Below are 13815 nucleotides of genomic sequence, written 5' to 3' on the forward strand. Positions count from 1 at the left end.
TGACTTCAGCGGCCTTTACTTTAAGGTCTCTGAATTATTTGGCACATTTTACCAGGCTTCAGAGGGATCTGATCAAGGAGTTGTCAGATTCCTCTGGTAACCTACCTGAGCAGCTAGCCCAGTCGGTTAGCTCTCAGCTGGCTATCCTTCGTCAATTTCTAACTCGTCCATGAGGCTCATTTCCTATGCGGCCGGGGGCGGGTAGAGCGGCAGGCACAGGTGTGGCTCACGGAGACAAGCCTGGCTCGCTTGTGTCAGTTGCAGAGGCCTTCAAGTCTTCCTTCGACGCTCCCTTTGATGGGTCCTCATTGTTTGGACCCAAGGTTAAAGACACCCTTACCGCTGTGAGCAGGAGGGAAAAACTTTATCTGCCGTAGGTGCCCGTTATTCCACTCCCTTCGGCCTTACCCCAAGGCTAAAGGAGGGGAAAATGTGGTTCCAAATCTCGCAAGTTTTTCTCCCAACAGCAGGAAGATTCCCCTTCCAGAGGCAGAGGCGGGAAATTTTTCAGGAGATGCCGTCCCAGAGGCGGCAGAGGGCCCGCAATTCTGGAGACCGCAAGTCCTTTCGTGGCTCTTCAGCCTCCCACACGTCATGAGGGATTGCCCGGCTGTGCTGCTCGGAGCCAGTCGGGTGTCGTTGCCAAGCACCTAAAAGCCTGGGAGTCAATCACTCAGGACAGATGGGTGCCGGATCATTGCCGGAGGTTACACCATCCCATTCACATACTCGCCCCCACCGTCCAAAAGAATCCCGGACCCACCACCCAGTCAAAGGGAAATGGCAGCCGCAGAAGCTTTAAAGCTGCTAGAAAAAGGAGTCATCCAACCGGTCCCCACAGACCAGATCGGATCAGGAAATTACTCCAGGTTCTTTTTAGTGCCAAAAGACAGGGGACCTGAGACCAATATTGGATCTCAGCAGACTGAACCAATCCGTCACGAAATCCAAATTCCGAATGGTCACGTTACAATCCATTCTCCCACTGTTGGAGAAGGATGTTTGGATGTCCTCCATAGACCTCAAGGACGCCTATTATCACATACCGATAAATCAGGCGTCCAGGAGGTATCTGCGCTTCAGCCTGGGAGTCAGTCATTACCAATTTTGCGCTCTGCCCTTTGGTCTCACCACAGCCCCCAGGGTGTTCACCAAGTGTTTGGCAGTAGTGACGGCTCACCTGAGAAGTCTTGGATTCCAAGTGTTTCCCTATCTCGACGACTGGCTCCTGACTGCCACCACCAGGCATCTACTAATGGACAACCTCAAAGCCACCATCTCCCTGGGTATTACCCTGGGGATTACATTCAATTGGTCAAAGTCTGTCTTGCTGCCCTCTCAGCATAAAGTTTATAGGAGCAGAGATAGACTCAAGATTGATGCGTCTTTCTTCCTGCCGAAAGGATCCAAACTTTACAGGGCCAAGTTCAAGCTCTGATCTCGAGATCCAAAGCCCCAGCCAGGATGGTTCTACAAGTTTTAGGCTCAATGTCTGCCACGGTTCTTTTAGTTCCTCTGGCAAGATTACACATGAGGATTCTTCAGTGGCTGTTGTCAACTCAATGGTCCTTTCAGGATCTTCCCTCAATCATCACATCATGATTACGGAAATATGCAAAAGGGACCTTCGCTGGTGGCTTCAGACATCCAATTTGGATCAAGGAAAACCCTTTGTTCTCCCCTCTCCAGTGGTTACCCTGACGACAGATGCCTCCCAGATAGGGTGGGGGGGGCATTGTCTGGGCAGGCTAGTTCAGGGCTCCTGGCTTCCAGGCAAGCTCTTCTCCACATCAACGTGTTGGAGATGAGGGCTGTACTTCTATCCCTACAAGCCTTACACAAGTTTCTTCCTCAGGGCATCATCGCCATCCACACAGACAACATGTCGGTGGTTTGGTATCTGAACAAACAAGGAGGGACCAGATCATACCCCCTTTGCAGAGAGGCCATGAGAGTGTGGGAATGGGCTGTAGCTACCAACCGCTTCTTGGTAGCGACCCACATCCCGGGAAAGTCAAATATATTGGCAGACAAATTGAGCAGGACAATTCTCTCTCCTCACGAGTGGTCTCTAAACCACACAGTAGCAGCTCAGGTTTTCAGGAGATGGGGGACGCCGTGCTGCGACCTATTTGCAACTCCACTAAACACCAAGTGTCAAAGGTTCTTCTCCTTGATCCCACATCAGGGAGTACCAGCCATGGATGCTCTAGCACAACCTTGGCCAACAGGGCTACTTTATGCCTTTCCTCCAATTCCGCTTCTTCCCAGAGTTATTCAAAAAGCTTCTCAACTGGGGTCTTCAATGATACTGATTGCCTCATACTGGCCTCGTCAGGTATGGTTTCCCTACCTGAAGAAGCATGCAGTGGACGATCCGTGGACTTTAGACCTAATTCCGGACTTGCTAATCCATCAATCGGGACATCGGCATCAGTCCCTTCAATCTTTGAAATTGACAGCTTGGCTCCTCCACTTCCGACTTTAGTTAGAAGGCACACACTAGACCCGGAAGTTGTTCACATTTTATCTTCGGCCCACAAACCCACCACTAACAAATTGTACCTTAGTAAGTGGAAGAGGTTTGCTATCTGGGCTCAACTCAAGGGCTTAGACCCTATCACTGCTCCTGTCCCAGAGGTCTTGAAATTCTTAACATCCCTGTTTAATCAAGGATCTTCTGTCTCAACTATTAAAGTCCAACTAGCGGCTATCTCTAAGTTCCACGAATCCATGGATCCTCCTTTGATGAGCAGCAGACTATGCAAGACTTTCATTAAAGGTGCGAGCCTGTTAAGACCCCCAATTTTTCATCCTGCACCTCCGTGGGATCTTGATTTGGTGCTTGGCATTAACATCTCCCTTTCGAACCGGCTGCTACATGTGAGTTAAAATATCTGTCTTGGAAAACTGCCTTCTTAGTTGCAATTACTTCGGCAAGAAGAGTTTCAGAGCTTCAAGCCCTGTCTATTAAGCCACCGTATTTGATTTTCCACAAGGATAGAGTATCACTTAGGCCTAATCCATCCTTTGTCCCAAAGGTCTGTTCTAGTTTCTGCCTCCAACAATCTCTAGAGCTACCAGTTTTCTTTCCAAAATTCTCAAATGAAGCAGAATACACTCTTCATAAATTGGATGTTCACAGGCAATTACGCTTCTATTTAGACAGGACTCAGCAACTTCGTAAGTCGGACCAGTTGTTTGTGTCCTTCTCAGATAATAAACTGGGCCAAACCATCACAAAAGCTACTATCTCAAAAGGGATCAGAGATTGCATAACTCAGGCTTATTCTTCTTCGAATAAGCAACTTACAACATCTATCAAGGCTCATTCTACCAGAGCTATGGCTACTTCTATAGCTTTTCATTCCAAGCTCGCTATATCGGAAATCTGTGCTGCGGCTACTTGGTCCAATCCGCACTTTCATTTCCCACTACAAATTGGATGTGGCATCTAAAGGACGAGCTTCATTTGGTTCCACGGTACTCAGGAGTGTTTTCCAGTGAGCCACCCAGGATTCAGGTGCTAGGGCGCTGTCCCATCAGTCAGAATGTAGGCGAGATAGGATCACATAACATCTTTTAGTTATGTACTCACCATAACTTCAGATGTTTGGGATCCATCTCGCCTACATTCCTAATACCCACCCTCCTTCCCCCTGCCTTGGAGATCAGAAGAGATGGAACGGTTTTGAGTTCTACTGTTTTATCTTGTTTCATCTGACGATGTTATATAAGCAGGGTATGCATGTGTGCATGTATGCGGACAAACTAGATCTGGGGGACTGGTAGTGGTGCATCCTGGGATATAATAAGCTCAGCCAATAAGAGACTTCACTCTTTGGCATAAGCGTGCCGAGTCGGAGCCGAGGGTCGGCTCCGAACCCATCAGTCAGAATGTAGGCGAGATGGATCCCAAACATCTGAAGTTATGGTGAGTACATAACTAAAAGTTTCCCTCCCTCCTTCCCCTCTAGGGGTCTTCTTTTATGGTGTATTTGCTTGCAACTACTGTCTTTGATTATATTGCATTGCATTATTACATAATTTTATGTTTTGCCTTCCTTCTGGGGGCACCTGACATCTGGGGCAAGAAAAACTGAATAAAATGGCGTCGGCTGGTTCTTTTATACCCCTGTCACACTGACGTCAGGGAAGAAGTGACGACAACCGACGCCGGACCTAGACTTTGGAATTCGGCCGACCGAGGACCCGCCTGACGGCAGGAGAACCCATCTGTTATGACTGCAGCTGTATTAGCACTCGAACATCTGCATTTATGGTAGGTACAAAACTGTACTTTCTCCAAGTTCAGGGCAGGCTTTGCCACAGCAGTCTTGCAGGGCATCCTAGCCAGCCCCCAGTCTTCTTGATTGCCTCCACCCTTTTCTTCAGCTTTGGGAATCAACCCAAATGTGATGACTGCAACAGTGAAACATGAAGAACATAGTACAGATGTCCTTCAAGGATGCAACTGCAGTCCTAACATATGGGTTGTCCTGCCTCAGGCAGCCCTTCGGTCGGCCGGATTCCAAAGTCTGGGTCCGGCGTCGGCTGATGTCGCCTCCATCCCGACGTCAGGGCGCCTGGGATATAAAAGTGTCAGCCGACGCCATCTTCCTCAGTCTTTCTTGCCGTGCAGTGCCCGTAGCAGAAGCAGTTCGCAAGTGCCGGTCGGCCAGCTCCTGAGATTTCAGCTAACCGAAGACTTCAAAAAGCTAAGTACCCCATTGGGGACTCTTTCTTGCCTCAGCCGATGTCAGATCAAATGGTTAAAGTTAATAATTGTTTATCTTGTGGGAAACAAATACCTCATAAGGATTTCCACTCTTACTGCCTACTCTGCCTAGGCCCAGACCACGACGTCTCGGCCTGTGCAGCCTGTGCTTCTTTCAATAGACGCACTCTTAGGCGTCGGGCGGAGTTCGCAGAGGAATTTTTTGGGGAAAAATACTGTTACACTATGCCGTCTGAGCTTCCGACTACTCATTTACCCAAAAAACGGAAGGACAAGGACCGACACACGCGGTCCGTGGTTTCGGCCAAAACCACACCCAGGCCTACCGCGAGTGTCTCGGTCTCTGCCGAAACCGAATCCTCGGTGCTTCCGACCGACAAAACTGCACAACCGACAATCTCGGCCCCGGAGCCCACTTCTGAGTCGGTTATAGAATTTCCTACTGAAACCGGTGCTCTGGAAATATCCGACACCATTTCTCTAGATAAGACTACTCCAGCACGTGGGGCAGCCAGGACTCCTGTATCGATGTCCATTAAGGCATTTACACGTGCTAAAGCTGCTAAACAGCCAAAATCTCTCCCTCCCAAGACTATTCCTCAGGGATCCACTACCGGTTCACAGATTTTAAGTTTAGCTGAGGACCTTATTTCCCTAATTAGGGGCTCTCAACCACATCCGGACAGGGGCTCTCAACCTCCTCAAGACAAAAGGCCCAGGGTTGAGCAGACAGATCCCCAGTCTTCTGATGAGGCCTCAGATGACTCTGCCCTATCAGACTACCAGGAGGAGGCCTTTACGGCCTACGAGGATTCTGATGCAGAGGAATCTATACCTTGCCTCCTCCTGAAGAGTTGTCCTTTGGGGAGACCCTCCACTCCATGAGAGAGCATTTCAAATGGCAGGGCCAGGAATTCTCTGACTCCAGGAAGAGATTAAGAACTTTTTTGCATTTACCTCAACATAGACCTTTGGCTATTCCTCCGGTTTTAAATGTCATTGATGATGTGTACTCTGAGTCTAGTATTTCCCTGACTCCCTTCTTCCGGCTCCTGTCAAACCCGATAGGTACTACAGGGTCCCGGACTCACATCATTTCCTTTACAATGGCCACTCTGCTGACCCAGAAACTATTTCCCAGGGCCCTAAAGGGGTTGCAACCACCACTACTAAGAACCCACTCCCTTCTGAAAGGGAGTCCAGGGCTTTAGAGAGATGGGGTAAAAAGGTGTATACTACTTCCACTCTTTCTATGAGGGCATTAAATTGTCAATTCCATATGATACAGTACCAAGAGTATTTGTTAGATGAATTGCATACAAAACTTTCTTCACCTGAACCCCTAGATCGCAAGGCACTTCAGGATCTGGTTCATAACTCCCAGCAGGTTAGCAACCATTTCTTGCAGTGTGGTTATGATGCATTGGAAGCTTCATGTAGGTCAGCAATGACAGGTGCAGTCATACGTAGACATGCTTGGCTGAAGGAACAAACACTGCCAGATCATGTTAAAGCAAAGCTTCTGGATGCTCCGCTGGAAAAACAAAAGTTATTTGGCTCCACGGCTCAAGAGGTCTTAAAGAAATTTGAGGAAAATGCTAAATCAGTACAAACAGTCAAAGATTTCCTACAGGTTCAGCCACCAAGATTCAGCATAAATTGGCCTTCTAAGAATTGGTCCTTTCCGGACACAGACAGATTTCAGAGAGGCAGAAACAGGCGTGCCAGAGGTAGAGGGCAAGCTCGAGGCTCCTACAGAGGACGTCAATGGCAGCTTCCTAACCAGAGAGGTACTGCAGGACTTACAACTGCTACACAAGGACCATCTCAATGACTTGACTATGACTCCGCCAACCAGGGCTCAATTGGAAGCACCTTTGGGTGGAAAGCTATCTTTATTCTCAAAAAAATTGGCACAGTATTACAAAGGACAAATGGATACTGCAAATAATAGACAAAGGATACAGATTCCATTTTCATACATTACCAAAAAGACAAGGCATGCCAAACCTGCCACCAAACCAAAGGGCAGAGGCTTTCAAACAAATTTCCAAGCTACTTCAAATGGGAGCAATAGAAAGGGTTCCTCTCTCAGAACAAGGCCAAGGATTTTATTCCAGACTATTCCTTGTTCCAAGAAAAGAAAAGCAATGGAGGCCAATACTGGACTTGTCCGCACTGAATACTTACCTCATCGTGCCAAAATTCAAGATGCTGACATTACAGCAACTCCTTCCCATGCTGGGCAAGGGGTCCTGGCTGGTAACTCTAGACCTCAAGGAGGCATACCTGCATGTCCCTATCAGACAAAGTTGCAGAAGACACCTCAGATTTCTTGCAGGTTCAGAGCATTATCAATTCTCAGCATTGCCATTTGGCTTATCTACTGCACCCAGAGTATTCACAAAATGCCTGGCATCAGTAGTTGCACATTGCAGACTTCAGGGGATTCAAATTTACCCATACCTGGACGACTGCCTCATATAAGCGGACAGCCAGCAAACACTGGTAGAACACTTAAACTATGTCATCCGACTACTACAGGCCTTGGGATACACAGTCACCATTCAGAAATCAAGACTTGTTCCATCCCAACGAATAATTTTCCTGGGTGAAAACCTGGATACAAACACCCAGATGGCTTTTCTCACAGAAGAAAAACAAGCACAACTACCGGATTATTTTAGAAATCTGACAACACAAACCCAGCTAACTGCAAGGAAGATCCTGCAGGCCCTGGGATTCATGGCATCTTGCATTCTTCTGATTCCACAAGCAAGGCTACATATGAGGAAACTACAATGGTACCTAAGGAGTCTATGGTCTCAGCACAGTCACAGTCTAGAAACTTTGATCCCCCTCATTCCTTGCCTTCAAAAGGAATTCCTGTGGTGGGCAAAAGCAAGCCAGTCAAACATGGGCCTGCCTTTCAGCAAGCCACATATCAGCCAAACCATTACAATGGATGCCTCAGACCAGGGATGGGGAGCTCACATGGAAGGCAGATGCATTCAAGGGCAATGTACACAAAAAGAATTGCATCTGCACATCAACCAAAAGGAAATGCTGGCAGTGATACATTCCATCGAGGCCTTCAAGCTCTTCCTGCACCAAGGTCACCTGTTAATAAAGACAGACAATACCACAGTTATGTGGTACATAAACAAGCAAGGGGGTACCCATTCATACCCTCTTTGCAGGCTGGCAATGAATCTTCGCCATCTTCTTCAGTCTTTCTTGCTGCGCGGCGCCCGAAGCAGAAGCAGTTCGCAAGTGCCGGTCGGCCAGCTCCTGTGTTTTCAGCTACTGAAGACTTCAAAAAGCTAAGTACCCCATTGGGGATCTTTTCTTGCCTCAGCCGATGTCAGATAAAACTGAAAAAGTTAATAATTGTTTAACTTGTGGGAAACAAATACCTCATAAGGATTTCCACTATTACTGCTTACCCTGCCTAGGCCCAGAACACAACGTCTCAGCCTGTGCAGCTTGTGCTTCTTTCAATAGACGCACTCTTAGGCGTCGGTCAGAGTTTGCACAGGATTATTTTGGGGAAGATTTCTGTTATATCATGCCGTCGGAGCTTCCGACAGCACATTTACCTAAAAAACGGAAGGATAAGGACCGACACCCGCGGTCTCGGCCGACACCACGCTTAGGCCTACCGCGAGTGTCTCGGTCTCTTCTGAGTCGGTTTCACAACCGCTACAGACTGACGACACCGCCCCACCAGTTACTCCGGTACCGGAGGCCAGCTCGGTGCCGGTTTCTGTTCTCCCCTCTGAGACCGTAGCCCAGGATATTTCTGACCCCATTTCAGTGGATAAGACTACTCCAGCACGTGGGGCTGCCAGGCCTCCAATGTCTATGTCCATTAAGGCCTACACACGTGCTAAGGCTGCCAAACAGGCTAAGTCTCTCCCTCCAAGATCTGTTTCTCTGGGATCCACTTCTGGTTCTCAAATTTTAAGTTTAGCTGAGGACCTTATTTCTTTAATTAGGGGTTCTCAGCCACATCCAGAAAGAGGCTCTCAGCTGCCTTCTGTCAAGAGGCCTAGGGTTGAGCAGCTAGATACCCAGTCCTCCGATGAGGCCTCAGGTGATTCTGCACATTCAGACTACCAGGAGGAGGCCTTCCCGGCCTACGAGGATTCAGATGCGGAGGATTCCATTCCCTCTACTTCTCCTCCTGAGGAGTTTTCCTTTGGGGAAATGCTTCATTCCATGAGGGAACACTTCAAATGGCAAGGCCAAGAATACTCAGATTCTAGGAAAAGGTTAAGGGAATTTTTAAAGCTACCTCAGCATAGACCCTTAGCTATTCCTCCAGTTTTAAATGTGTTAGATGATGTGTACTTAGAATCTAGTGTTTCCCCTGACTCCCTCCCTACTGCTCCTGTCAAGCCAGACAGGTACTACAGGGTCCCAGACACACATCAGTTTCTGTACAAGGGCCATACTACTGACCCTGAAACTATTTCTCAGGGGCCTAATGGGGTTTCCTCCACTACTGCTAAGAATCCACTTCCTTCGGAAAGAGACTCTAGGGCCTTAGAAAGGTGGGGCATGAAAGTATATACATCTTCCACCCTTTCTATGCGAGCATTAAATTGTCAATTCCATATGATTCAGTATCAGGAATATATGTTGGATAACTTGCAAAAGAAATTGGCTTCCCCTGAACCATTAGATAGAAAGGGGTTACAGGAATTGGTTCATAATACACAGCAGGTTAGCAACCATTTCCTTCAGTGTGGATATGATGCATTGGAAGCTTCATGTAGAGCAGCAATGACAGGTGCGGTCATACGCAGGCATGCTTGGTTAAAGGAACAAACATTGCCAGACCATGTGAAAATTAAGCTTTTGGACGCACCACTAGAGAAACATATTGGTGCTACTGCACAAGAGGTTTTAAAGAAAATAGAGGAAAAGGCAAAATCAGTGCAAACAGTCAAAGATTTCCTCCAGGTACAGCCTCCAAGATTCAGCAGGAATTGGCCTTCTAAGCATTGGTCCTTTCCAGACACAGACAAATTTCAGAGAGGCAAAAACAGACGTGGCAGAGGTAGAGGGCAAACTCGAGGCTCCTACAGAGGACGTCAATGGCAGCCTCCAAACCAGAGAGGTGGGGCAGGACCTTCCACTGCTCCGCAGGGACAATCTCAATGACTTGGCTTTGACTCCGCCATCCAGGGCTCAATTAGAAGCACCTTTGGGTGGAAAATTATCCTTATTCTCACAAAATTGGCACAATATTACAAAGGACAAATGGATACTGGACATAATAGACAAAGGATACAGATTCCATTTTCATACACTACCAACAAGGCATGGCAGGCCAAACCTGCCACCAAATCAAAGGGCAGAGGCACTCAAACAAATAACAAACCTACTTCAAATAAGAGCAATAGAAAAGGTTCCTTCTGCAGAACAAGGCCAAGGATTTTATTCAAGACTGTTCCTTGTTCCAAGAAAAGAGAACCAATGGAGACCCATTCTGGACTTGTCCGCACTGAATACTTACCTTATTGTGCCAAAATTCAAAATGCTGACTTTACAGCAACTCCTTCCCATGCTGGGCAAGGGGTCTTGGCTGGTAACTCTGGACCTCAAGGAGGCATACCTGCATGTCCCAATCAGACAAAGTTGCAGAAGATACCTCAGATTTCTTGCAGGCTCAGAGCATTATCAATTCTCAGCATTGCCCTTTGGCTTATCTACTGCACCCAGAGTGTTCACGAAATGCCTGGCATCAGTAATTGCACATTGCAGACTTCAGGGGATACAAATATACCCTTACCTGGACGACTGCCTTATACAAGCGGACAGCCAACAAGCCTTGTTAAAAAACTTGGGCTATGTCATTCACCTACTGCAGGCCTTGGGATACACAGTCAATATTCAAAAATCAAGTCTCATACCATCCCAACAAATACCTTTTCTGGGTGCCAGACTGGACACAAACACCCAGATGGCGTTTCTGACAAAAGAAAAACAAAAACAATTACCAGAATACTTCAGAAAATTGGCAACCTACACCCAGATGACTGCAAGGAAAATCCTGCAGGCCCTGGGTTTCATGTCATCTTGCATTCTTCTGATTCCACACGCAAGGCTGCATATGAGGAAACTACAATGGTATCTAAAAAGTCTATGGTCTCAACACAGCCACAGCCTGGAAGCATTAATCCCACTCATTCCATGCCTTCAAAAGGAATTTCTGTGGTGGGCTCAAGCAAGCCAGATAAACAAAGGTCTGCCTTTCAGCAAGCCCCAAACAAGTCAAACCATAACAACAGACACCTCAGACCATGGATGGGGGGCGCACATGGAGGGCAGATGCATTCAGGGACAATGGACACAAAAAGAAAAGCACCTACACATCAACCAAAAAGAAATGCTGGCAGTGATACATGCAATCAAGGCCTTCGGAAAGTTCATGCATCAGGGCCATCTACTAATAAAGACAGACAATACCACAGTTATGTGGTACGTAAACAAGCAAGGAGGTACCCATTCCTACCCTCTTTGCAGACTGGCAATGAATCTCTGGGATATTTCCCTACAATTGAAAATAGAGCTACAATCCCAGTTTGTACCAGGGAAGGACAATGTTCTGGCGGACAGCCTAAGCAGAAACATCATGGATCCACACGAATGGATGCCGCATCCAGACATTTTCTATAACTCAAACATGGGGAAGACCGGACATAGATCTCTTTGCCTCCTACCTCAATCACCATCTGAAAAAGTTTTGCACAAGGACATACCATCCTCATGCATGGAAGGTGGACGCTCTCTCCTTCAGCTGGAACTCTCTAACACTATATGCCTTCCCAAATCTTCCTTTGATGACCAAGGTGTTACTAAAGATCAAGACAGAGCAACCGAAAGTCATACTGATAGCTCCAGACTGGCCAAGACAACACTGGTACCCACTGCTACGGAGCTTGACACACACCAATCCGTGGCTCCTTCCTCAATGGCCACTTCTTCTGACACAGCACAATTACAGGTCACTACACCCCAGCTTGAAAACTTTGAAGCTGACAGCTTGGAAGATCCCATGACTAATCCTCAGGATACACTTTCCAAAAGGGTAAAAGATATCATCCTGGAGGCGCGCAGACCTTCCACTAGAAAAACACTCAGCAAAATGAAAGAGATTTCTTATCTGGAACAGCAAAAAGGGTCAAGACCCATCAGTGATGAGCATTCCACAGATCTTAGAATATTTGGCTGAAATGCTCCACAATGGCCTATCATATTCTTCCATAAAAATACATGCTACAGCAATATCTGCCAAATATAACACTGATCCGCCTGTATTTTCTCACCCATTGCTAAGACAGTTTCTAAGAGGTATAAAGAACATCAACCCTCCAAGGAAACCACCAGTGCCTGCATGGGACCTCAACTTCATTCTGGAAAAATTTACTCTTCCTCCCTTTGAACCAGCAGCATCTTCAGAGTTGCAATTTCTGTCTTGGAAGACAGCTTTCCTTCTGGCAGTAACCTCAGCAAGAAGAGTCTCTGAGCTACAGGCCCTTATGGCAATACAACCATTTCTCATTTTTCATCAGGACAGAGTTTCTTTGAGAACCAATCCATCATTCATGCCAAAGGTGGTATCCAGGGTGTCCCTGAATCAAGCTATTCACCTGCCTACCTTCTTTCCCAAACCTCAAAATAAAGGAGAGAGACTTCTGCACGCCTTGGACATACACAGACAGTTGCACTACTACTTGGACAGAACAAAGTCTTTCAGAAAATCTGACCAGCTTTTTGTAGCTTATGCTGCTGGATTGCAGGGAAAAGCAATTTCCAAACAGACAATTTCTAAATGGATTGGAAATTGCATTCTATTCTGCTACTCTTTTCATGGAAAAACTGTGCCAGCTGACATCAGGCCACATTCCACCAGAGCTACAGCCACCTCCACAGCTTTTTTAAGAGGAGTGGCAACAAAGAACATTTTAGAAGCTGCTACATGGAGCTCCGTGCATACATTTTCCAAGCATTACAACCTGCCTTTATATTCCAGATCCAGAGCAGGGTTTGCTTCTGCAGTCCTGCAGGGCATTTTAGCTACACCATCTTTGTCTTAGTGCCTACCACCCCCAGGTTGGCTATGGTATTCAACCCATATGTTAGGACTGCAGTTGCATCCTTGAAGGACATAGTACAGTTTTGTACCTACCATAAATGTAGATGTCCGATAGGTATGCAACTGCAGTCAGGTTTTCCCTCCCACCTACCCCTCTGTGGTATTCTTTTGGGTTACTACCCCCCCCCCCATTCTAGCTACCTGGGGTAATCTTTTATGGTGTATTTGTTTTTATGTTGTTGTACTTGTCTGGAATTTTTTGTCTATTTGCAAAATTTAGCCTTCCTTAGAGGGCACCTGGCATCTGGGGCAAGAAACACTGAAGAAGATGGCGTCGGCTGACGTTTTTATACCCCAGGTGCTCTGACGTCGGGGAGAGGGCGACATCAGCCAACGCCGGACCCAGACTTTGGAATCCGGCCGACCGAAGGGCTGCCTGAGGCAGGACAACCCATATGTTAGGACTGCAGTTGCATACCTATCGGACATCTACATTTATGGTAGGTACAAAACTGTACTTTGTGTACGCTTACCATAAATGTAGATGTTCGAGTGTATTCACTGTTGCATTCCTGGTTTCCCTCCCTCCATCCCCCTTGTCTCTCTCTCTATCCTTACAATGATGTTTTGGTGTTTACTTTCTACTGGTGGTGTTCTTCCACCATAACCTAGCTCCCTCTTGGAGGCTTCTGACAGTTAGGGCAAGAAAAACTGATGTAATGGCTTTGGCTGCCTTAATTTATAACACTGACGACCTGATATCAGTCCTGGAGTGACTGCAACTGATGCAGAAATACTAAGCCTCTGGTATTTGGGCCAACTGAGGGCTACCCTGGCAAGGATAGCCCAAATGTGATGACTGCAACAGTGAATACACTTGAACATCTATATTTATGGTAAGTGTACACAACTGTACTTCTTTAGAGGCCCTACCTTTGTAGAGACTGATGATGGTTGCTGTTCTACATTT

The sequence above is a fragment of the Protopterus annectens genome, chromosome 8.part0 (genome assembly GCF_019279795.1).
Source record: "Protopterus annectens isolate FY-2018-M chromosome 8.part0, PAN1.0, whole genome shotgun sequence".
In the NCBI taxonomy this organism is placed as follows: domain Eukaryota; kingdom Metazoa; phylum Chordata; order Ceratodontiformes; family Protopteridae; genus Protopterus; species Protopterus annectens.